The 24,192-nt window shown below is 38.5% G+C and overlaps 1 protein-coding gene across 8 annotated transcripts in view; it reads left to right on the top strand.

Moving 5' to 3' along the window:
* The window catches only part of MAP4 (microtubule associated protein 4), a 252,228-nt gene that overhangs the window by 139,981 nt on the left and 88,055 nt on the right, over nt 1–24,192 (top strand). The gene's annotated exons all lie outside the window — the stretch shown is intronic.

The raw sequence follows: 24,192 nt of genomic DNA, 5'->3' as shown, positions 1-24,192 counted from the left end.
TTAGTGAATTATCTTCTGTGGTGTCCTCTTTTCTTTTTCTGCAGCAGTTGTATAAGGGCCTTGTTTAATTGAGTGTAAGTAGAGCATGTCCGGTTCATTTTAACTTCAGAGATGCTCTATTTCAAGGAAATAAAACTGAAAGGGGAACTTCAAAAGAGGTCTTTCTTTCTTTCTTTCTTTCTTTCTTTCTTTCTTTCTTTCTTTCTGTCTTTTCTTGTCTTTTCTTGTCTTTTCTTGTCTTTTCTTGTCTTTTCTTGTCTTTTCTTGTCTTTTCTTTTCTTTTCTTTTCTTTTCTTTTCTTTCTTTTTTTTGGCTAGGCAGTGGGGTTAAGTGACTTCCCCAGAGTCACACAGCTAGTAAGTGTTATGTGTCTGAGGCTGGATTTCAACTCAGGTCCTCCTGAATCCAGGGCCGGTGCTCTATCCACTGCGCCATCTAGTTGCCGCTAAAAGAGGTCTTTCAATCACTCAGAAGACATAAAGCGCTGCCGTCGATAAGACTCTTAAGGGAGCAAAAGTTTTTTGTCTTTTTTTTCCTTACCCTTTATTGAAATGAGTGAAAGGCTGTGGTACTACCAACACCTGGAAAAGACAATTGCCAGAAATTGTTGGTTACAGAATTTGTTGTAGTTTTCAGCTATGTAAGACAATTGCCAGAAATTGTTGGTTACAGAATTTGTTGTAGTTTTCAGCTATGTTAAAAAGCAAAAGATAAAATGCCCAAAGCATATATGGTAACTTTTACTGTTGTTTGCTAACACCACAGGGTAGTTGATCTGAGACTTCTGGTTGGTAGTAAGGAGATAACCTTTACTAAAATGGTTCTGTGGTTAAGAGTACAGGGTTTTCTAAGGAAGTCTAGTAAGTTCTCACTGGTCATTTTTTCATTCAGGAAACATTTATTAAGCACCTGCTGTTTGGCAAACTGGAAGTGAGAGGTTAGGTAAACAATAAGGTATTAGATAACACTTCCCTATTGAAATTTAGGATCTGGATAAGTATGCAGCATCTACTTGTGCACTAGAAAGATACAGAACTAAGTGCTATGTGACCATTTTATTTTATTCTAGTCATTTTAAAGTCTGAAATTCAATGGGGAAAGTAAGGGACAGAATACTTCAAAAATATGTTAAGTGCAAACAGAAAATAGGGCCTGACTAGCTAAGTAGTAATAATGGATCAGAAAAAGATGCAAAGATCATAAGTGAACCACAGACTGAATATGTCTCTGTGACTCCCTCTTTTCCCACTCTCCAAGCTGAGAACCTCACCTTTTTTTACAGAAGAAATTGAGACCATTCACCATGAAATCTCTGTTCTCACATCACTCAGATGCCTTCTGCCAATCTCTCCTACTTCACTCCTCTCTTTAATTGTGAAGTGGCCTTACTCCTTACCAAGGGAAACCCCTCAGTTTGTTCATGTGATCCCATATCCGGTTCTCTGTGTGCCTCACTCTTTCACTTATTTTCGGTCTCTCTCTCTCTCCTGGGTTATTTCCTACTCCTTACAAACATGCCCATGTCTCCTTTGACCCTTCCATCCCCACTAACTCTGTCTCATCTGCCTTTTCTAGGTGTCTCCACTTCATCACTTCTCACTCTCTTTTTAACTTCTTACAATTTGGCTTCTGACATTATTCCACCAAAAACTTCTCTCCAAAGTTACTAATGATCTCTTACTTGCCAAATCCAGTGACCCTTTTTCAGTTCTCATTCTCTGTTCTCTCTGCAGCCTTTGACGCTGTTGATCACTCTTTCCTCCTTGCTGCTGTCTTCTCTCTAGGGTTTCAGATGCCACTATCTCTTGCTTCTCTTCCTACCTATATGATTGATCCTTCTCTGTCTCCTTTGCTGAATCCTCCTCGAGATCACGCCATCTAAGCATAGGTGTCCCTATCCTGGGCCCTCTTCTCTTCTTCGGTAATACTTCCCATGAATACTGTCTCTATGCTAGTGATTCTTCAATCTGCCTTTCCTGTCTCCTTCTCTCTACTAATCTCCAGTCTTCCATCTCCATCTGCCTTTCAGACATATCAAACTGGTTGTCCAGAAGACATCAGAAATTCAGGAATCCTATCCAAAACAGAACTCATTCTCTTTCCCCAAACCCCCCCCCCCCCCCCCAAAAAAAATCATGGGCAGCTCAGTGGCGCAGTGGATGGAGTGGTGGGCTTGGAGTCAGGAAGGTTGATCTTCACGAGTTCAAATTTGACCTTAGACACTTATTAGCTGTATGAGCTTGGGCAAGTCACTTAATACTGTTTTGCCTCAGTTTCACATCTGTAAAATGGGCTTGAGAAGGAAAGGGTCATGAAGAGTCAGATAAGACTGAAAAATGACTGAACTGAAACCCACCCCTCTCCTCTGCCCTCACCTTCCCTCACTATCTCTCACGCCCTAAATCCAATCTGTTGCCAAGACCTGTTGATTTCACCTTTGCAAACATCTCTGAAATATCCCTCCCTTCTCTCCTCTGACACTGCCATTACTCTAGTGCAGGCCCTCATTGACTTCCTCCTGGATCATTTCAGTAGCCTGCAGGTGGGTCTGCCTGCCATAAGTCTTCCACCATTCAGCTACGAAAGTGATTTTTTCCCCTAAAATACAGCTCCAATCATATGTCGTCCCTGCCCCCTCAACACACACATTTAGTAAATTCCAACTCCAGTGGCTTCTCTTTGCCTCCACGAGCATTAAAAAGCTTTCATAACCTGCCCTCCTCCTACCTTTCCAGTCTTCTACACCTGACTCGCCAACAGGTACTCTTCCATTCATTGGTGTTGGCCTCCTGGCTGTTTCACAAACAAAACACTCCATCCCTCAGCTCAGGGCATTTTCTTTGGCTGTCCCCCATGCCTTGAACACTCTCTCCTCTCTGCTCTGACTGCTGATTTCCCTGGTTTTCTTTGATTGCCAAGTAAAATCTGACCTTTTACAGAAAGCATTTCCGAACCCCATTTAATTCTAGTGCTTTCATTCTGTTATTTCCTATTTATCCTGTCTTTTACCTTGTTTTGTATTGCTCCCCCTACCCTGTGGAGAGGTTCCCCCCAGCCCTCTCTTAGCGCAGTGTCTGGCACATGGTAGGCCCTTAATTATTATTTTTTTGTAAATTTAGTTCTGATGTTGAAATAAACCTTCCAATTGTATTTTACACTGGTTAGGCCTATGTAAGAGTAGAATAAAAGCTCTTTTGTAGTTCATATTTTACTACTTTGAAACTTAAAATGGTTTAACCTGGGCTTGATTGAAATTTACTTCTGTATGTTGTGTTGTTGCTGTTTGTCCTTTGTTCTGGAAGAGGACCATGATATCAGGAAGGTGATTCCAAAACTTGCAGGTGAATTGCATTTAGTTGAGGGAGGGCTGTGCAAAGTCATCAGCCTCACTTTCTCCTCATGAGCCATTTGGGTCTGTTGGCAAGATATAGATCAGGATGACTGGAGATGCCCACCCTTTACTTCTGTATCATCTATCAAGAAGGAGAATTAGAGTTGAGAATCAATAAGAATAAACATTCTTTGGAAGAATGCAAACTTTGTTAAGACTTGAAGTATATGTATTTTTTGTAAATTTATGTAATTTATTTCAAATGCATCTTAGTCATTTAAACAGGCCTTGTTTGTACATGTGTCATAGAGAAAGATTTTTGGAGCCAGATGGCCAAGATTATGGGAAAAGAATGGGCCAAGGTACAGCTTTGAACAGCTTTTATAGGACCTTACTAAAAGGGAAAAGGAAAATGGAGAATAAGAGAGTCCTGGCATTAAAGACTCTCTGGGAAAAGCAGAAAGTTGTTGTACATAGGGATACAAAAGAGACAGAAAGGGACTGTGCTCAAATGTTGAGCACGGTATAAAACAGGTGATATAAGAAAAATGAAAAACAAACAACCTCTTGATTATAAAACTCATTTAAATGTTTTTCTTTGTAGATGAGAAATGAATTACAAATATGTGTACCTTGTAAATACCTTTAAAATATTTAGAAATTTCTTTCATTGGTGGAAATCTTAAAAATGGGAGAAATTTTGATGAGAAGTCTGTTTAAGGATAGGATGATTGTTTTTCCTAGAATTTTTAGGGACATCTAAGTATGTGATTCCTAAAACTATTTCTCACTCTTTGAGTCAGAGATACTATGGAGATAGAATTGACATGACTTAGTCACTAAATGGGTCTGGAGGCTAAAAGAAAAGTCAAGCTGGGTTTAAACTTGAGTGAGTGAGAGTGTTAGGATGTCTTACACAGACATGGGAAGGTCAGAAGTAGAATGGGTTTGGGAGTAAATACGAATTCTTGTGCCAGGAATCTTGAGCCCATCAGTGAACTTTTTTGGTTGTAAAGTAAGACATTTAGACTGGATGATCTGTATTTCTTTTCTTTTCTTTTTTTTTTAAAGGCAATTGGGGTTAAGTGACTTGACCAGGGTCACACAGCTAGTAAATGTCAAGTGTTTGGTCTGAGGCTGGATTTGAACTCAGGTGCTCCTGACTTTAGGGCCAGTGCTCTATCCACTGTGCCACCTAGCTGCCCCTGTTCTTTTTTATAGTCTTCAGATTCTGTGAGTTTAAATTCTGTCAGGTAAACATTCTTACCTCTGTTTCTTTTTCCCTGCCCTGGTGACTCCTCCTCTGCAATCTCTGTTGACTTTATTTGGGAGATAGCTATAAAAATCAATGACTCTCTGAACCACTCCCCAACCCCCACCCCCCAGTTCCCATTGTATAATGTTTCTGTGTTAATAATTGTGTGTAAGAATGATTACAGGAGCAACTAGGTGGTGCTGTGGATAGAGCTCCAGCCTTGAAGTCAGGAGGACCCGAGTTCAAATGTGACCCCAGACACTTGAAACTTATTAGCTGTGTGACCCTGGGCAAGTCACTTAACCCCAATTGCCTCACTAAAAAAGATTACAGATGTGAAATGCTAGTTATTGAAATTTTTCATTAGCACTACCAGAACCTGACTCCCACCATGAGTAATTCCCATGTGTTTGAAATCTCGCACTTGGTTTTTCTGCTCTCTTGGTTTTCCTTTTCAGATATTCTGTTCCCCTGGTTTCCTCTCTGACTTCATCCCTTGTCAGTTGGGAGATTCTAGATCTACGTTTTTGGACTCTGAGTTGGTCTGTGCGTGCACGTGCACACACACACACACACACACTCTAGTGAAATGACAAGTCCAGTTCCTGTCCTATCCTCTTAATGTTATTTCAGGAATGAGAAGCGATCTCTGAAGTTACCTCGTTCAACCCTCTAATTTTACATTCGATGACAACAAAGCCCAGGGAGGGAGGGTAAATGACCTGTCCAGGGTGATATTGCGTAGTAAGTACCAGAAGCAGGATATGAACGGAGGGCCTTGGACTTCAGTGCCCATTTTCTTATCACTTTATCATACGTAAAATTCTGAATGGTAAAGTTTTAATTCTCTTATGACAGTGTTCAATACATTATGTTTATTGAATCGTCACATTAGACATAATTGGATAGTTGGAATTCTAAACAAATTCATACAGATTTCATCAGTAAGACTAAATGGCCTAAGTACAGGTGACTTAAGTTGAGATTGAGAGTCTTCAAATAAAAGCTTTATAAATATTTAAAATTAATCAAATTGTATTGTCAGATTTGAGTCCTGGTTGTGACATTGTTTAACCATGTGACTGTGGGCCTAACTTAGTCAGTAAACAAACATTTATTATTTACTAAGTTGCAGGCACTGTGGTAAGTGCTGGAAGTACAGACAAAAGCAGGAAGACAGCACATATCTGGAAAGACCAAAGAGAAAGAGAGAAAGAGAGAGAGGGAGAAGGAGAAGGAGAGAGCACTGAAAGGCAGGAGTGGTGGGGAAAGGGATACCTGTTTTGGGGCATGGGAGAAAAAGTCTTTTTTTTTTTTTAATAAGTTTTCAACAGTCACTTTTATAAAATTTTGAGTTCTAAATCCCCCCATGCAATCTGATATAGACTATACATACACAATCCTATGAGACATATTTTCACATTAGTCATATTGTGAAAGAAGAATCAGAACAAAAGGGAAAAACCACAGAAAGGGGGGGAAAAAGAGAGAAAATAGTATGCTTCGATCTGCATTCAGACTCCCTAGTTCTTTCTCTGCATGTGGATAGCTTTTTCCATCATGAGTCTTTTGGATTTGTCTTGGATCATTATATTGCTAAAAAGAACTAAGTCATTGTTATTTGCTGTCATTTTGTTTAAAAATGGCAAACTGAACTTCAAATAAAATTTAAGATTTATTATATCTTTATTATTCATTCATTCAGGAGACATTTATTAAACAACCACTATGTGGTGAACTATGTTCAATGCTTGGAGAAATTAAAAATTTAGATAGGACTTGTGCTTTTCTCTTGGGGACATTATAGTCTTCTAGAGAGCTCATAGGCTTGAGTGTCTCACGTAATATAGTACCATATTTGTTCTTTGTTAGTCAGTTCCTTCAAAACAAAGCATAAAAAATGTTAAATGAAGAGTGCTGGATTCATAGCTTCACATATATAGAGCTGGAAGCGTCCTCAGATGAATCTAGTCTAACCCCCTCATTTAAGAGATGTGGAATCTGATTCCCAGGGAGGTTAAGTGAAGTAAGTGTCAGAAACAGAATTTCAGCCCTGGTTGTCTGGCTTTAGAGCTAATGTTCTTTCTAGTGTACTTGGATGTGTCTAACATATGAAAAAGTCAGAGCATGAAAAGAATTACTTGCCTTGATAAGACACAATTCATGATTTTATTCAATATTCTTCGTGCCAGTATATATTATCCCAGCTTGTAGGATTTTGTATATGTTTGCATATATTGCAAGGTGGTGGCTGTAGTGTATGTTGTGGGTCATAAATGACAGTGGATGAAGTTTGTGTTATCTGGTAGATGGTCCTTTTTTCCATTGCTGTCAAAGGACACAATATGGTGCACTGCAGCTGTCTGCAGTGACATAAAAATTAATTAGCCATGTGGTATATCCTGTCATTAAAATCAAAGAAGACCAGTCTTCTTATCAGATGCTGGATACCCGGCATCCTGTACTGATTTGCTGGTGTCCTATCTGATGTAGTTAAATTTGGGCTTTAGCTGTGGTTTATTATATTTCTTTCATTCTGGGTATTGGAATCTAGTAGATTATCTATGTTAATATTTTAAATGATTTTAAATGATTATCTATGTTAATATTTTAAAAATAACTCTTGTGCTTTCATAATGAGAAATTAATGAAAGTCTCTTTTCCCTCCTTTTATGACCTCCATCCTCAGAAACCATAGAGAGGAATCTTGATTAAGTCAATCTTACCTGTTCTCTTGAAACTCATAGAAAACAGCTGCATCAAATTTAGATTCTATTTTCTTTCAGATACTATTTTTTTTTTCTTTCAGTGATTTCCCATTATGTTCCAAATCTTAATATCCAAATGGAGACAATGGGGCCATCTATAAGAGAGTATGTAGGACCAGCTATAAGAGGGTTTGGAGGGATATCCATAAGACAGTTTGTTGATATATGCTGTGGAATGATTTATAGCAGAGAACTTGCTAATTTGTGAATTTGAGAAGATCATAATGTCTTTGGGCTTAGTTTCTTCATCTGTAAAGTGAGAAGGTTGGAGAGAATGGCAACTAAGTATTGTTCACCTCTAAATCTATTAACCTCTGGTGCAAATTGTTCATTCCCAAGATGGTAATGTTAAAACAAGATGTTGGCATCAGATGATATAATTGGGTAGAACGATTTTCCACTTTTCCTAATTTTAATGCAAGTGAAATTTAGTTAAAATGATTATGAAGGACAGCTTTGGAAGGGCAAAAACAGGAAAGGGGGTTTTGTGAAAGGGTAGTGCTTGTTCCATTACATGTGCTATGTTTGATTTTTAGCCAAAAGTCTAGTTGGAGAATGTTTAGAAGAAAAATGAGGAATGTCATTTCCAAGCAGTTAGTACACTCCAGACCCTTGTGTAGGTGGAGATGATTTATTGAATTCCATTCTTCATACATTAAAAGATCTGTTATCTGATCAATGCTTGAATTTCCTGATCACAAACTAAAAGGGAGTGTTCAGTTTCCCTCAAGGGCTTCACCCATTCACTTCTTCTCAGTTAGTGAGAATCAGATCCAGAATAGAATTTCTTCTTCTTAGTTCTCCCACCTTTTTAATAATTAAATTTATCATTAAGGCAAGGCAAGTCATTAATAGCTGTGCAACTTTTGGCAGAGAGCCCCAGGAGATATCTGCATCATACTTTTGTGCCAGGCTTGTGATTTGTTTCTAGAGCTTTTCATCTGTTTCTTCTGTCTAGATGGTATATAGAATAATTCAAAGGGAAAAAAATCACCCCCCCCCATTAACCTTTACTCAAATATTCCCCATCATACTTCCATCCTGTGGTATCTAGGTTTCCTCACGTGTGTACATCTTTTTCTTTCTTTTCTTTTTTTGTAGTTAAAATTTTAAAATTATCTAAATCTATTTTTTTTCCCCTCTTGCTTCTTTCTTGCCAGGGGGGAAAAAAGGAAAGAAAATAAAAACTTTCATAACAAATACCTACATTGAAGTAAACGTAATTTCTTAATTGCTGTTCCAAATATATGTATATCCCTCACCTAGCCTGTGCAGTCCATCACTTCTCTCTCAGGAGATGGGTAACATGTTTCCTCATTGACCCTTTGGAATCATCGTTGATATTGCATTGATTAGAGTTTCAAAATTATTTGTCCTTACAATGTTGTTATCATAGAAATAATTTTCCTGGTTCTGCTCATTTCTGTCTTTATCGATTTACAAATGTCTTCCTGGTTTTTTTTTTTTTCTTAAACGGTCCTCGTCCATCATTTCTACATTTGTGTACTATAACTTGTTTAGCCATTCCGCTGTTGTAGGACATCTCAGTTCTTTGTTACCATAAGAACTGCCATAAGTACTTTTTGTATATTTTTAAAGATGAACACCAGTGATTTGGCTCAGGTCTATCAAGTCAAGTCAACAAAGCATTTTTTAAGCATCTTAATGTTTAATAAATGAATGGCCCTCTGTGCAATGAACTGGTAAACTAAAAAAGGAGAAAAACAATCCTTACTCTCAAGCCTCATAATCTAATGTGAGAAGCAGCAATCAAACCAATATGTACAAACATATTGTCAGAGTAAACTGGAACTAAGCCTTTAGGGAAGACACTAGCATTAAGGGGAAATCAGGAAAGTCTTCTTGCAGAAGATGAGATTTTAGCAGGAACCTGAAGGATGTCAGGAGATGAAGATGAAGAATGAGGCAGAGAATTCTAGGCATAAGGGACAGCCAGTGAAAAATGCATGGGTAGGAGATGGAGGAGCAGCAGAGACCAGTGTCACTGGATTATCGAGTACATGGAAGGGAGTAAGGTGTGAAAAGACTAGACTGGCACGAAAGCACCAGGTTAGCCAGAGGATTTTATATTTCATCCTGGAGATGATAGGAAGTCACTGGAATTTATCGAATAGGGGTGGAATTGTCAGACCTGCTCTTTAGGAGGAGAAATTTGACAGTGGGATGGGGAGAGACATGAGGCAGAAAGACCATGTATCAGTCTCATGACAGTCCATGTGTGAGATGATGAGGGCCTTCACCAGAATTTTGGCAGCATCAGAGCTGAGGAGGTATACTGAAGAGATGTCAAAATTAATCATCTGGTACGTGGTAAGAGTGGGCCAGTAAATACCTAGGGAAAGGATACTTGTTCACCCATTGTCAAGGGCATGTTCTTAATAAATGTCAACATCATTTGGTTTAAACAGACCAGGTTTCGTATGGGTGTTTGAGGATGACCTAAAAATTTCATTACTCTTTGGCTTGTTAGGTCCCCATTCCAATGTGGCTCTCCAGAGTGTGCTTAAAGTATTTCTCTACATCCTATTAACACACTCAAGGTAATAATACATAGATCCAGTTTAGGGCATCCTACTTTTTCCCCTAAGAGAAAATGAAGAAAGTACAAAGAATTCATAGCACTACATTAACAATGTATTATTAACGATCAGTTAATTACCAATAATTTGTTGTTGAGTTTAAGTTGTGTCCAACTCTTTGTGACCCCATTTTGCGTTTTCTTGGCAAGGATACAGGTTTGGCATTTCTTTCTTCAACTCAGTTTACAGATGAGGGAACTGAGGCAGACAGTGCCCAGCGTCACAAGGTAGTATGTGTCTGGGGCCAGATTTGAACTCAGGAAGATGAGTCTTCCTGACTCCAGTACTAGCAGTCTCTCCATTGTACCACTTACCTGAAAGGACCCATCATAGACCATAACTAATAAGTACATTTCTTCTTTCTCACTGATGAATTTCACTTTTTCCAGGATTATAAGCCCTCTGCATTCATATACCAACCTGTGGTTCAGCCTCTCCTGGAACAAAATAAATATGGCAATGCCTGGACATTTGATGAGCACTTCTCTCTAAAGCGATGCATACATTTGCTCAGACTCGTAGTGCCACCTTGTGGTTTGTATTCTATTTGTAAGTGAAATGACACCCCCTTCCCCCAACAAGTCAGGGTTCACTTAAACCTTGTGTTTTGGATTTTACCTCCATGATATATTGTGGAGGTAAAATTTACAAGACTTGGTAACTGATTGAATGTGAAGGATGAGGGAGCTGGAAGATTAGAGTGTGATTCCAAGGTTTTAGACCTGAAAGATGGTTAGGATGGCAGTGGGTCAGTTTAGGAAGAGGATAGTATAGGGCTTGGGAAAATGATATTGAGTGCTATTTTGGATGCCTTGAGTTTGTAATCTCTAGGGAATATTTAATTAGGTTGTAGATGTTGTGGATTTTGAACTTATCTTATTCAGCTCCCTCATTTTACTTATGACGAAACTGAGGCTCAAAAAGTCTGGTCTAAGGTCACATATTAATAAGAAACAGGTCCAGATTTTGAACTGAGTTTGTTAAATTACGTTTCTTGCTCTCATTTCACTAATATCAGGAAAGAAACATGCCGTGTATACACACACACACACACACACACACACACACACACACACACTTATTGAAACCATAGAGCCAAGATAAAAGAGTGGAGAAATGAAATAAATGGGCTTAGCATAGAGCCTCAGGATATATGTTCCCAGTTGGGAGGCAAGACAGGGATGATAATGCAGCAAAAGGACAGTGAGAAAGAGCAGTCAGGCTAGCAGGAGGAGAGCTAGGAAACAAGGGTGTCATAGAAACCCAGGAAAGTGATTGAATGTCAAGAAGGGTTTGGTGGTTTACTGTGTCAGATGCTGTAAAGAAAGATGAAAGCTGAGAAAAGGACATTGGATTTGTCAATTAAGAAGTCATTGGTAACCCTGAAGAGAGCAGTTTCAATTGACCAAAGAAATTGGAAGCCAGATTGCAAGGGGTTGAGAAGGGAGTAGGAGGTGAAAAAATACAGTCAATTAGTGTAGATTTTTTTTCACCCTGAGAGTTTGGCTCCAAAAGGGGAAAGAATTGTTGAAAATGTGTTGTAGGATCAAATAAAGGATTTGTAAGGATGGTATTTGTCACCATAGTTTTAGGCAGTTAGGAAGGTGCCAGTGGTTCAGGGGAAATTGAAAATTAGCAGATTAATTAAAAGATGGTCAAAGGACATGAATAGGTAGTTTTCAAAGGAAAAAATATAAATTGTCAATATATGAAAAAAATGCTCTAATTCAATATAACTAGGGAAATGCAAATTAAATAATGCTGATGTACTCCCTTAGTCTTATAAGATTAGTAAAGTTGACAAAAAAGGAAAAAGACAAATCTTGGAGACGCTATTGGAAGAACAAGCACACTGTGAACGTAATTTTAAAATATGCCCTAAAAACTATTAAACTGTATGTACTCTTTGATCAAAGAGATCAAAGAAAGGGGAAACAGACTCATGTGCAGAAATATATTTGTGATTGCAAAGAATTGGAAACTGACAGGGTACCTATCAGTTGGGGAATGGTTGAACAAGTTACGATGTATGAATATGATGGGATAATGGTCCATAAGAAATGATGAAGGGGATAGTTCCAGAGCCAACGGAGAAGACTTGTATGAACTGTTACAGAGTGAAGTGAGAAAAACCAAGAGCAGAATTTACATAATAATAATATTAAAAAGACAGAAACAACTTTGAAAGAATTAGGAACTCTGATCAAAGCAATGACCAACCACAATTCCAAGATACTAGGTGTAGTCGTATCTACCTTCAGGTAGAAAGATGATGAACTTAGAATGCAGATTTAAGGCATATTTTGGTTTTTTGGACATGTCTAATGCAAGAATTTATTTGGCTTAACTATATATATATATTCGTAACAGGCTTTGTTTTTCTTGCGTCTGCTTTTTTAAAGGTAGGGAGGTGGGAGAAACAGAATTAGTAGCTCAAAGTAAAGTATAATTAATTGAATTTAAAAATAAAAGAAAATTAGGGGGAAAAGCAAGTTATTCTAACAGTAAATGTTCCAGAGGAGAATAGAATCAGTGTGATCAAGGGTACATGTAATGGGGTTGGCATTTGTAAGAAGTGTCTCTTCCTATTAGTGGAACTCAGGCAAACAGGATTAAGTGACTTACCCAGTGTTTCACAGCTAATAAGTGTCTGAGGCCAGATTTGAACTCAGGAAGATGAACCTTCCTGACTCCAGGCCTGGCACTATATTCACTGGGCCACCTAGCTGCCATGTGAGCTAATTATTTAATTTCCTTGCCAACATGACGGTCTAGTGGATGATATTTAACATCCATTTGTAGTGGATCCAATTGGTATTGTTTCCTTATTTTTTCCAGCTTCATTTAGAAGCAGATGAGTATGCGCAATTGGAGTGGATAGTAGGAGTAATCTATGGCTGAGGCTTGGCAGAGCAAGATTGTTAATAAGATAAAAGGGACAGGGGAGGAGAGAACAGTGTGGAGTTGAATTGGTTCACCAAGGAATCATAATAAAAAAAAACCAAACCTATACCCACCAAGGAAGGTATAGTTATCGCAGAGACAGGGAGGGGTGGTTTATGACTTGGGAAAGAACTAAGGAGTGGGAGGATTGAAGGTCATGGTTAGGACAAGGAATAGGGTTTGGGGTTTCAATGCAGAGGAAGAGATTGAGTCACAGATTGTGATGAGGTAAGGAAATTTTAGAGTTTATGAACTGAAATGGTGCATTTGGGGATGATGGCAAGATAGAGCATATGACCATTTCTGTAGCTGAGACGAGGTGGAGGATTTGGTCATGGGAAATGAGTAAGTTGAAGAATTGGGAGATTAGGATATTTGAGGGACTTTCCATTAGGATATTGAATTCTCTCTAGCATGAAGGGCTGTCTGTGTTGGAGAGAAGAGAGAGAGAGAGACTGTCAGACAGGCACTGAACTCATTGAGGAAAGAAAAGAAGTTTTCTAGAGGTTTTTAGCTATTTTAACCTTGACTCAGTTCTTCCTAGGTACATCCTATGTGTTAGTACACTGTGGTACTTTGTTCGTATTCCTTTTTTAAAAAAGATTTGGCCAGTTCTCAGTCCTCCAGGAACAAAATATAATTACCTCATTCACCTCTAATCTAAAACATAGAGTTTTTCAGAAGCATACAAATGACTTGTGGCATTTTTACTTAAAAAAATAACAATGTCCTTCCATATCAGTTCCACCCATGAGTCTGATTTTCATATAACTCAGGGAAATGATACTGCACATCCAATAGCATACTCAGTAATACTTCCGTCTCTTGGTTGTAGACCACCCCAAAAGAAGCTAGTCTTTTGCATACACAAGAATCTAGACTGAGCAGACTGCAGGCACCATTGAAGGTGCCAATCATGGATAGGAGACATGAGGTCGAATCCAGCGATTAATAGGTTTTGTTTGGATTCAAGGGTCACACTCAGGGAATCAAGGAGTAATTCTTTTTCTGTTTGCATGTTCTCTCCTCCTGAAGGATGAGGCACAGTTATATTACCCCATAATAAAGTGATACCTTTCCAGAGTCTTATGCTGTTGATGTTCAATGATATTTATGAAATAAAACTTACCCTCTTGCTTTTATCTCTGATTCATTCATCTTACCTGTTGCCCATACATTGTAGACTCCTTCCTGCCTTTCCAGTCTTACTATTCTGTGCTCCTTTTCATCATCCCCTTGATCCAGTGACACTGGCTTCCCATCTCTTATCCCATCTCTTGACTTTGAGCATTTCAATGTCCTCCGTACCTGTAACTCCTACCCTTCTCATCTCTACCTCCTGGATTCCCTAGATTCCTTCAATTCCTACCTTTTTCACCAAGCTGTTCCTAGTCCTTCATCTTAGTGCCTTCTCTCTGAGGGTGTCTAATTATTCAATTATCTAATCTCTCTGAGATTACATATCAGGTTTTCTGGTATATATCTTGTACAAAATTCTTTTCATGCTGTCTCCTACATTAGATTGTGAACTCCTTGGGAATAGGGGCTGTATTTTTCCCCCCTTTCTTTGTATACCTAGCATTGTAGCATAGTGTACATACTGGCATACAGTAGGAGCTTAATAAATTCTACTTGACTGGTATAGCTCAGGATTTGAAATTTTATTGCTGACTCCTTTCTTGAGTTTTTCGGTTTGTGGATTTCTGGGTATCTCAACTGCTATTTTTCACACATTGAAGATACTATTTGTGGTACTTGTGTCTATATACATATGCAATTTTCCTTCTTTCCTTTCCTTTTCTTTTCAGTTTAAAAGTCCTTTCTAAGCCCTTGTTAGAACCTGTTATTGTCTTATTTTTTTCTTTTTTAATTCTTAAATCATGACTTACTAAACAAGAAGGTGAAATTAAGCACAATGATAATGTAACAGGCTAACCATGAACCTGTGTCACACTCTCCCATCAATGCACGTGGTGCCCATGGTGAAGAGTGAGCACAAACTTAGGTACTTCATCAGGTAGGCATAAGAGTAGGAATCCCCGTTTACTTAGAGCAATTTACAATTCTGGATTTCAACATTTAATGCCCTTTATCTCCTTTGGGAAAAGTCAAGAGTATACATCATCTGTTGAGTGTGACCACTTTTCTTCTGGACCTCTCTACTCTTCTCCTGAGAAGAGCCACTTATTACCTACCTGTCAGTCTCAAGCTGCTAAAGGTCTTTGTGTGAAACCAGATACCTCAGCCTGGTGTCTACAGAACTATTCAGGTCAGACTCGCTTGTCTGGGCTTTGAATCAGTATTAGCTCTTTAAGCAAAACGGTCTGTGATAGGTTTCTTTCCTGAACTCTTAAAGGTTTTCTCCCCTCTCCTGGCTTTAATTGGCAGAAAAGGGCAGACAAATTCACTTTTTATTTCTCCAGTCAACTCTTTATACAGCAGAGGATTTTCATATTTCCCTGATGGGTAAGAAAGACTTCTGTACTCAACTGAGTGTGTATGTATAGTCTTCCGTCCTTGAACCAGTTCAGATAAGAGTGAGGTTCAAGTGTGTGCGGCCCCATCCCCCGCCCCCCTGGCATTTCCTTCTCCATCATAAAAGTTCTTCCTTATGTGCCTCTTTTGTGTGAAATGATTTCCCTTCTCCCTTCCCCTTCTCTTTCTCATCCATCTGTCCTTCTTTTAAGATACCCCAGCATCATAGACATATGCCCCTGCCCTCTGTCTTTGTAGACTCCTAACTGTCCTAATGATGATAAAGTTCTTAAGGGTTACGTGTATTATCTTCTTATATAGGAAAATAAACAGTTTAACTATATACATTCCTTAGGATTTCTCACTCAGTTTTACCTTTTTGTTCTTCTCTTGAGTCTTGTGTTTGAATATCACACTTTCTATTCAGCTCTGATCTTTTCAATCAGGAATGCTTGGAAGTTCTCTATTTCCTTAAGTATCCATTTTTTCTCTTGCAGGATTATGTTCAGTTTATTTTGGTTGTATTCCTAACTTCTTTGCTTTGTGGAATGTCATACTCAAAGCCCTTTCCATTCCTTTATAGTGCTAGCTGCTAAATCTTGTGTGATTTTGACTGTGGCTCCATGATATTGGAATCCTTTCTTACTGTCTGTTTTTTGTATTTTCTGCTTCACCTGGAACCTCTGGAATTTGACCACAGTATTCCTGAAAGTTTTCATTTTGGGATCTCTTTCAGGAGGTGATTGGTGGATTCTTTCAGTTTCTACTCTGCAGTCTGATTCTGTGATATCTGGATAATTCCTTTATAATTTGTTGAAATATGATGTGTAGGCTCTTTTTTTTTTAAACATGGCTTTCGTGTAATCTCATAATTCTTAAGTTATCGTTCCTTGATAGGTTTTCTAGGTCAGTTTTTCCTGTGAGATATTTCACATTTTTATTTATTCACTCTTTCGACTTTGTTTTATTGTTTCTTGATGTGTTACGGACATCAGACTTCCACTTAGTTTCCACTTGACCTATTCTAAATTTTTAAAGAATGATAGTTTTGAGGTCTGATGTAAAGGTCTGAAAGAGCTTCTGTGAAAAATGTGATAGTGAGATGCCTTCACTGCCTTCCCCACCTCTTAAGGGACTAGATTATTGACCCATCTAAAGGCAGTCTCCTCCTTTGCTCAGTTGCCTACCTCTTCCAACCTCTCTACTGACCACCAATCTTGCATCTCAAATTGGATGGACAGCAGACATCTCAAGCTCAACATATGTAAAATGGAACTCATTATCATTCCCCCTAAACCCTTCCCCACACCATCCTTCCATTCTCTCAGGTTTGCAACCTAGGTGTCTTCCTGGATTTCTCACTGCATCTCATCCCCCAGTCTCCAAGCTGTCACTTTTGCAGAATCTCTTGAGTATGCCCTTTTCTCTCCTTGGATTCTCCACCACTGGATTGAAGGCCTTATCACCTTACTCCTGGTCTGTTGCAATAGCCTTCTGGTGGGTCTCTCCCCACTCCAGTCCATTCTCTATCCAATCACTAAAGTGATTTTCCTAAAACACAGGTTTGATCATATCAGCAACTTTCCATTCCCCCTCTGCATCCCTCCTCAGGGGAGGAGATGGATAGTCAATGAAATAGGGGACTTCCAAACCTTCCTGATAAAAAGACCAGAGCTCAACAGAAAATTTGATCTTCAAATATAAGACTCAAGAGAGACATAAAAAGGTAAACGGGACAGAAAGAAACAACATGTTATTGATACGGGCAAACTCTTTACATCCCTACAAGGGAAGGTGACGCTTTCTAACTTTTGAGAACTATATTGTTATACCATGTAATCAAGTGGGTTAAATGGATCCAAGTAAGTGAATTAATCTGATCTAAGAAAATGTACTGAGAGAAAAGGAGAGGAGGAGGCAGACAAGGGTAAATTACATCACAGGAAAAGGCACAAAAACCTATTACAGCAGAGGGAAAGAAGGGAGGGAGATGAGCATTGTTTGAACCTTACTCTCATCAGATTTGGCTTAAGAAGGGAATAACATAATCAGGTATAGAAATCTAACATGCCTTATAGGCAGTAGGAGGGAAAAGGGGAAAGAAAAGGGAAGGGGCTAACAGAAGGGAGGTAGGACTGAGGGAGGTGGTGGTCAAAAGCAAAACATTAGTGAGGAGGGAAGAGGAGAAAGGAGAAAGAAAAGCATAAATGGGGTGGGAGATAGGATGAAGAGAAAGACAGATAGTTATCATAATTGTGAATGTGATATATGAATGTAATGGAATACTATTGTGCTATAAGAAATGATGAACAGGCAGACTTCAGATAAACCCTGGAAAGACTTGTATAGTTTGATGCTGAGTGAAGTGAGCAGAACCAGGAGAACATTGTACACAGTAACACTGCATTGAGTGATGACTGACTTTGATAAACTTAACCCCTCTCAGCAATCCAAGCAATACAATCTTGCTTAGATAAGACATCTCCAAAAGCCTCATGATGGAAAATGCTATCCACATCCAAAGAAAGAGCTATGGAGTTTGGATGCAAATCGAAGCATACTGTTTGCTTTTTTTTTTCCTTCTGTTATGTTTTGTTTTCTCTTTCTTGTGGTTCCTCCTATTGGTTCTAATTCTTTCTTACAGCATCACTAATGTGAAAATATCATTAATAGGAAAATATATACATACATACATACATACATACATATATACACACACACACACACACATATATATATAGCCTATATCAGATTGTGTGCCGTCTTGGGAAGGGAGGGGGAGAAAAATTTAAAACTCAAAAGCTTATGGAAGTGATTGTTGATAAATCAAAATAAATTAATAAAAAAAGGAAAAAAGTCTGCGTGTAGATACTGAGAATATAACAATGTGGAAAAACTTATGAAGGATTTTTTTTATCCATGATTTCAAGGAACTTGCAATCCAATTGAAGGATAAAAAATGGAAAGTAAATCATATTAGAGTTCATTTTTCATAGAGAAGACACGTCCAGAAGGGACGTATGAAAGATTCAGGGAAGTACTGACTTGTCGGAAGATCATTGTGGGGAGCTTTGTACAACAGGGCACATCTGAGCTGACCTTTGACAGAAGGGAGGTATTTCTGCTGGTGGAGAGCCCATTCCATCTGTGTGGGACAATATGCATAGATGGATGGAGGTGGGAAAAGGCTCAGCGGCATCAGGGAACTTAGAATTGTCCAGTTTGATTAGAGAATAGAGTATGTGAAGGAGAATAATGTTCTCTGGAACATTATATATGGCAACTTAGGTTGGAGTCAAATTGTGGAAGGTCTGGAACGCCAGAGGATATGTTGTATCTTGTGTAGTAGGCAGTGGGCATCTGCTGAAAGCCTTTGAGCAGAGAAGTGACATTTTTTGTGAGTTAAGATTACCTTGGCAGCTCTTTGAAGAATGCATGGGAGTGGGTAGAGAGATCGTTTAGAAAACTCTTATAATTGTGTGATGAGGACTTTTGAACTATGATGGTGGCATTAGAGATAGAATGAGAGTATTGAATAAGTGATAATGAATGAACTTGTAAGCTCTTGAGGATCAAGACCATGTCTTAGTCTCTGTCCAGTCACCCATGTTCACCACTTCTGTCACTCACAGTCCCTCGCTATCTCACCTCACTTATCCTTTTACTTGCCACATTTATTTTATACTACTTCCACAACAGCTCCCCCCCCCCCATTTCTACTCACACAGCATCTCCCTCAATCGGGCCTTCATTATCTCTCACCAAGACAAAAGCTTCCTACACTGTCACCTTGCTTCATAGCTCTCCTTTATCTAGTTCATCCTGACCTCAGTGGGTGAAGGGATACTTTTAAGTATGAGTCTGACCACTTCACTTCCCTGCTCAGTAAGCTCCAGTAGTTCTCTGTTACCTCTAGAAGAAAATTCAGCCCCATCTCTTTGGCATTTAAAGCTCATACTGCCTTTTACAACTTTCCTTTGAATGTTATTAGACCTTACACCCTTTCATATACTCTTTGGTGTGAGGAACAGATGAGGAAGTAGAAACAATAATTGTACACGAATTTTTCTAGTTTGGCTAATAAGAAAGGGAGGAGAGAAATAGCTTTTGAGATTATAGGTTGTAGGGAAGATTTTTTAAAGGTATACTTCATATGTTGTTTCACAGTAGAATATAAGCTTTTCAAGAACAGGGATTATTTGAGTTTCGTGTTTGTTCTCCCCCCCCCCCCCCCCCCTCCCTAACCCTTTGTGCAGGGTCTGGCATGTAGGGGTTTAATAAATGTTGGCTGATTGATTGCTATGATTTTTCCGTCTCCTTCTGTGTTTTACATACAGTAGATAACTACTGTGGTGTGACCCTTAAAGTGACCAAATAGCCATAGAAGTGATACATTTTACGTTGGATAAGTTTATTCCTCTTATTGACTCTGATGGCATGTACTTTGTAGAGTACTTGGCTAATGAATTTCCTCTGTTGTTGAATTTAAATGACATTCTTTCCATGTTGATCACTGACCTTTTAAGCATTTTTCTTTTTCACAAAAAAATAGAAACCAGTCTAAATCTCCTGTTATCACCCTCTATGAGACTAATTAGGTTCCTAATTGAATAAATATTATGGTTGATATTATTCCCTGTTGCATCATATACATTGATTCTTCCTTTGACGGTTTTTGTTTTTGTTTTTTTGGTTTTTTTTTATTGATTCATTATTACTGTTTTGAATCCGACCCTTTGAATGTCTTGTGAATATACTGGAATTATTTCTTTGAATGATTGCTATTCCTCTGTGGGAGTTTGTCTTTTCCTGTGGAGTTTTAAGGGCTGAATCCAGGTTAACAGGAGGGAGGGAGGGAGAGAGGATGAGGCACAGTCTCTAATCTCAGCATGTCAAACAGACTCTGAAATGATTCTGGAAGGAAGCTGGTTATTTTGAGCACTGTTCCCAAGGGTACTTTTGGCTTATTCTATAGAACTACATTGCACAGTGTATAAGAGGTCTTTTTTTATTATATCCACCATTATTTTCAGTTTTTTATGAGTTAAGAAAAATTTACCCATTGTGCTAGGGAAAAAATTGAGTATGTGTCCAGAAAACCAGAAAAATATAAAAAGTACAAGAGTCTTCACACAGTTTTTGAAATTACTAAGTCATTTGCTGTTGCAATGCTGTGCTTAATTACCTTAGATTCTATGTAACTTAGCAATGCAATGTATGCAACATTTATTTTTAAAGTTAAATGGATAGATATTGATTACCTTCTCAATGGGTTGGGAAGGGAAAGAACTTGGAACTCAGTTTTTTAAAAAAGTTAAATGAACAAATTGTTCAGCCAAGAAAACTACTTGTGTGGGAATTGTGGTATCAATCATGTGTTTGAGTACAGGCAGTAAGGAGAGGTAGAATCCAAATTCAGGTCCTTTAATTGCAAATCTAGCATTGTTTCCGCTGCACTGTGCTATAAAATAATGCTTAAATGAAAAATATCCTGAGAGAAAAGGCTGTCAGTCTGTATTTATCATTGTAGAAAACGCCTTGGAGCAGTAGCATTGACATGCTTCCTGTCAGCACAACTCCTGTGAGAAGAGAGGAAATTCTAAAAGTAGGCTCAGGGATAAGCTAAGGATTTGGAAGGTCATAACCTAATTATTGAGCGTGTGACTTGTGCCCTTGTCACATGGGTTTTCCGTGTGTCAGGCGTTTAGCCAAAATATGAATCATTTTAACTTTGAAGTAGTTTCTCTTCTTTCTGGCAAACAAGGAATATCATATATGTCATTATTGCAATGAATGCACCATCACTTTGGTGCATCTGCTCCCTCCAGCGGAGCAGATTGCAAGCCATCCATGGCTTCTCCAGTAACTCTTATCCTTTTCTTCCCCTCAATATTCCATAGTCTATCTCCTCTGTAGGCCTTTAAAATTGTGTGTAATATTGTATATGAGCTTTCTGTTATTCTTCATTATTACTAGCCTGCCCTCTTTTCTGATCTTAGTGTTTCTGCATTTCTTTTACACCAATTAGTGTTCACAGGTTATTGTTGGTAGGAGAGTGAGGCCTGCTTATGCCCAGCATGGATATCTCCATAGGAATTATCTAGATAGGGAGGTGAGAGATGAATTATGGAATAGCCAGTAGGTCAATTTGGCTGGATTGTAGAGTACGTTGTTATGGGAGAATAATGTGTAATCAGCTTGGAAAGCTAGATTGTAGCTAGATTATGAAGGGCTTTGAATGCCCAACGAAGAGATTTTGTTTTGTATCCAAAGGGCAATGGGAAACCACAGAATTTCTTAGAAGTGTTGTGATCAGTTCTTGGATTTAGGAATATCGTTTTGACAGCTTGTTGAAGATGGATTGTGGAAGGGAGAGACTGAATGCAGAGATACTGATTAAGAGGCTGAATTGATGAGAGACTGGATTATGGGGGTTGGGGTGTGAATAGAAAGAAGTGGGCCAGTGCAGGAGATATGGAGGAGGCAGAATTGACAAGATTCACAACTGATTCTGGATATGGTAGGGGGAAGTGGTGAGTTACAGACTTAGGAAGGTAAGAAGGTTGTATTTAGTGAGGAGAAAATGAATTCTGCTATGGATATATTGAGTTTGAGATGTCTGTGGGCCATATAGGTAGAGATTTTAAGCAAACAGATGGAATTGCAGAACTCTAGCTCAAAAGAGAGATGAAAGCTGCATATGCAGATTTGGGAGCCATCTGCAGAGACAATAGTTCAATCCATGGGAGTTGATGAGATCACTGAAGAGAAGATGTAAAGACCAAAGACTGCTGAGCTCAGGACAGAGCCCTGGGATTATTACAATTCACCATTAAAATTTGTGTGGCAGAATTATTTGGGACAGACAAAGAGATTCATTTTCTGTTTCTAAAAATGTTTCTCATGACTGCCTTTCTAGCTATAGCATCCACAAGTTTCACTCGTGTTCATTTTAAAATATCTGCAAGACTTAATATGCCAGCAGTTTCATTGAATCTTCACAGCACTGAATTATTTTTTAAAAATACATTATTCATGGTAGCTCCTGGATAGGCTGAGACAGGGTCTGGGAGAAGAAGTTGTTTTTTGAATCTTCCATTAAGACAAAGGTTCTTAGTCTTTCAGTATCACAGACTCCTTTGGCTGTCTGTTGAAGACTGTGGAGCTCTTCTTAGAATGATGTTGTAAACTGCATAAAATAAAATACCTAGGATCAAAAAGGAATCAGTAGTATTGAAATAGTTATCAAACTATGTGAACCTCCCACCCCCACCCCCTACAGTGTTTCATAGATAAAACACTGGTTCATCGTCCTCGGGTTAAGCACCCCTCTCTTAGGTTCTAAGAGAACTGTTTAAATGTTAGAAATGACCTCCCAGTTTTGAGATTGATTATAGATGATGTCACCAAAACAGGTTTTATGCATGTTGAATAATGAACTGTATCCCTATACAAATTCTGTAATATTTATCAGTGTTTCCTATAGTTTTTGAATTGTACCAACTTTTTAGTTCACTTTCTCTCTAGAATGATGTAAGGATCAAATAGGGAATCCATTTTAAAATGTTTGCAAATTCTTGTGAGCCAGCAGGTTTATTATGAATATGCATATTGTATCAGAAGTTACTACCTTTTGGTGTCTTTTCAGAAGCCTTTTAAAATGTAGGGATTTTGGCTGTTTTTCATAGTTTTTGCCTGGTATTTTGTCATAGCATGATTGGTAAAAAGGTGCCAAATGGGTGATACACTGTTAGGTCAGCTGTTTAAAATGTAAAATTATGCTTAATTCCTAAGTGAGGAGAAAGACATGTTCATATCCTCTCCCACGGAATTCCACATTCTTCTGCAGGACCCATACAATACTGTGTTCTCTTAAATGCCTCTCAGGTTAGTAGTTTTATCTCTTCGTTTTTGTCAGATCATCCATCTGTAAAAGATCATCCATCTGTTGTTACTCCCAACTTGATGGAATGGCTTGTACTGCCTCTGAAAAATCGAAGAGAGCATAGTCTAGCTGCTATTTCTTGGCTTTAGGTAGTTGTTGCCATTCTGTGGGCATAAGAACTTTGGTAACAAGTCCGGTCTCTCGCTTCACAAAGCTGTCCTTTGATGTGGGCGTTTTTCTTGATCTGCTTGACTGGCATGGTACATCACATTACATTTTGATGTAATCTGGCATAAGACTATCTGGTAATGCTGGCAGCAAGAACTCCATACCATTACTCACTCTATCCCCTTACTTGCTACATTCCCCTAAGTTTAGAATGCTTTCTTACTTTAAGAATATCAGTTGTTCGCTCTCCTTTCATTCTAAATTGTTGTTGAGATTCTACTTTCTTTATAATATGGTAGTGATTAGATAATTTCTTCTTTAATTGTCTGTCTTCTAGGATACAAGTCTTTAATACCAGAAGCCACAATAATGCTTGATAAAAAGTTATTATTAATTAATGTATTTATTGTATTTATTATGTTACCTCCTTGTGAATTTTAAAACTGGATGTCAACCTGTTGATCTAAATGTATATGGGGCACACAATTACTGAAATGAATTTTTGTTTTTCATAGCCATTATTTGCCTTTCATGTATACATTAAGGAGCAATTGGATTAGTGGATATAAAATTGGCCTTGGAGCACAGAGGTCCTGGATTCAAGTCCTGCCTCTGACACATACTACTGTGTGACCAAGAATGAGTCCCTTAATCTCTTAGTGCCCTAGGCAACTGACTGTCTAAGATCTTGAGAATTGCTGATCTATGTTGGTAGTGGGTCTGCATTGGTGCTTCCCTGCACTAGGGAAATCAGATTTTTCTCTTCC

The sequence above is a fragment of the Vombatus ursinus genome, unplaced genomic scaffold (genome assembly GCF_900497805.2).
Source record: "Vombatus ursinus unplaced genomic scaffold, bare-nosed wombat genome assembly UNPS02014867.1, whole genome shotgun sequence".
Lineage (NCBI taxonomy): Eukaryota > Metazoa > Chordata > Mammalia > Diprotodontia > Vombatidae > Vombatus > Vombatus ursinus.
The sequence above is the reverse complement of the archived record's forward strand: the minus strand, read 5'-3'. Positions and strand labels throughout refer to the sequence as shown.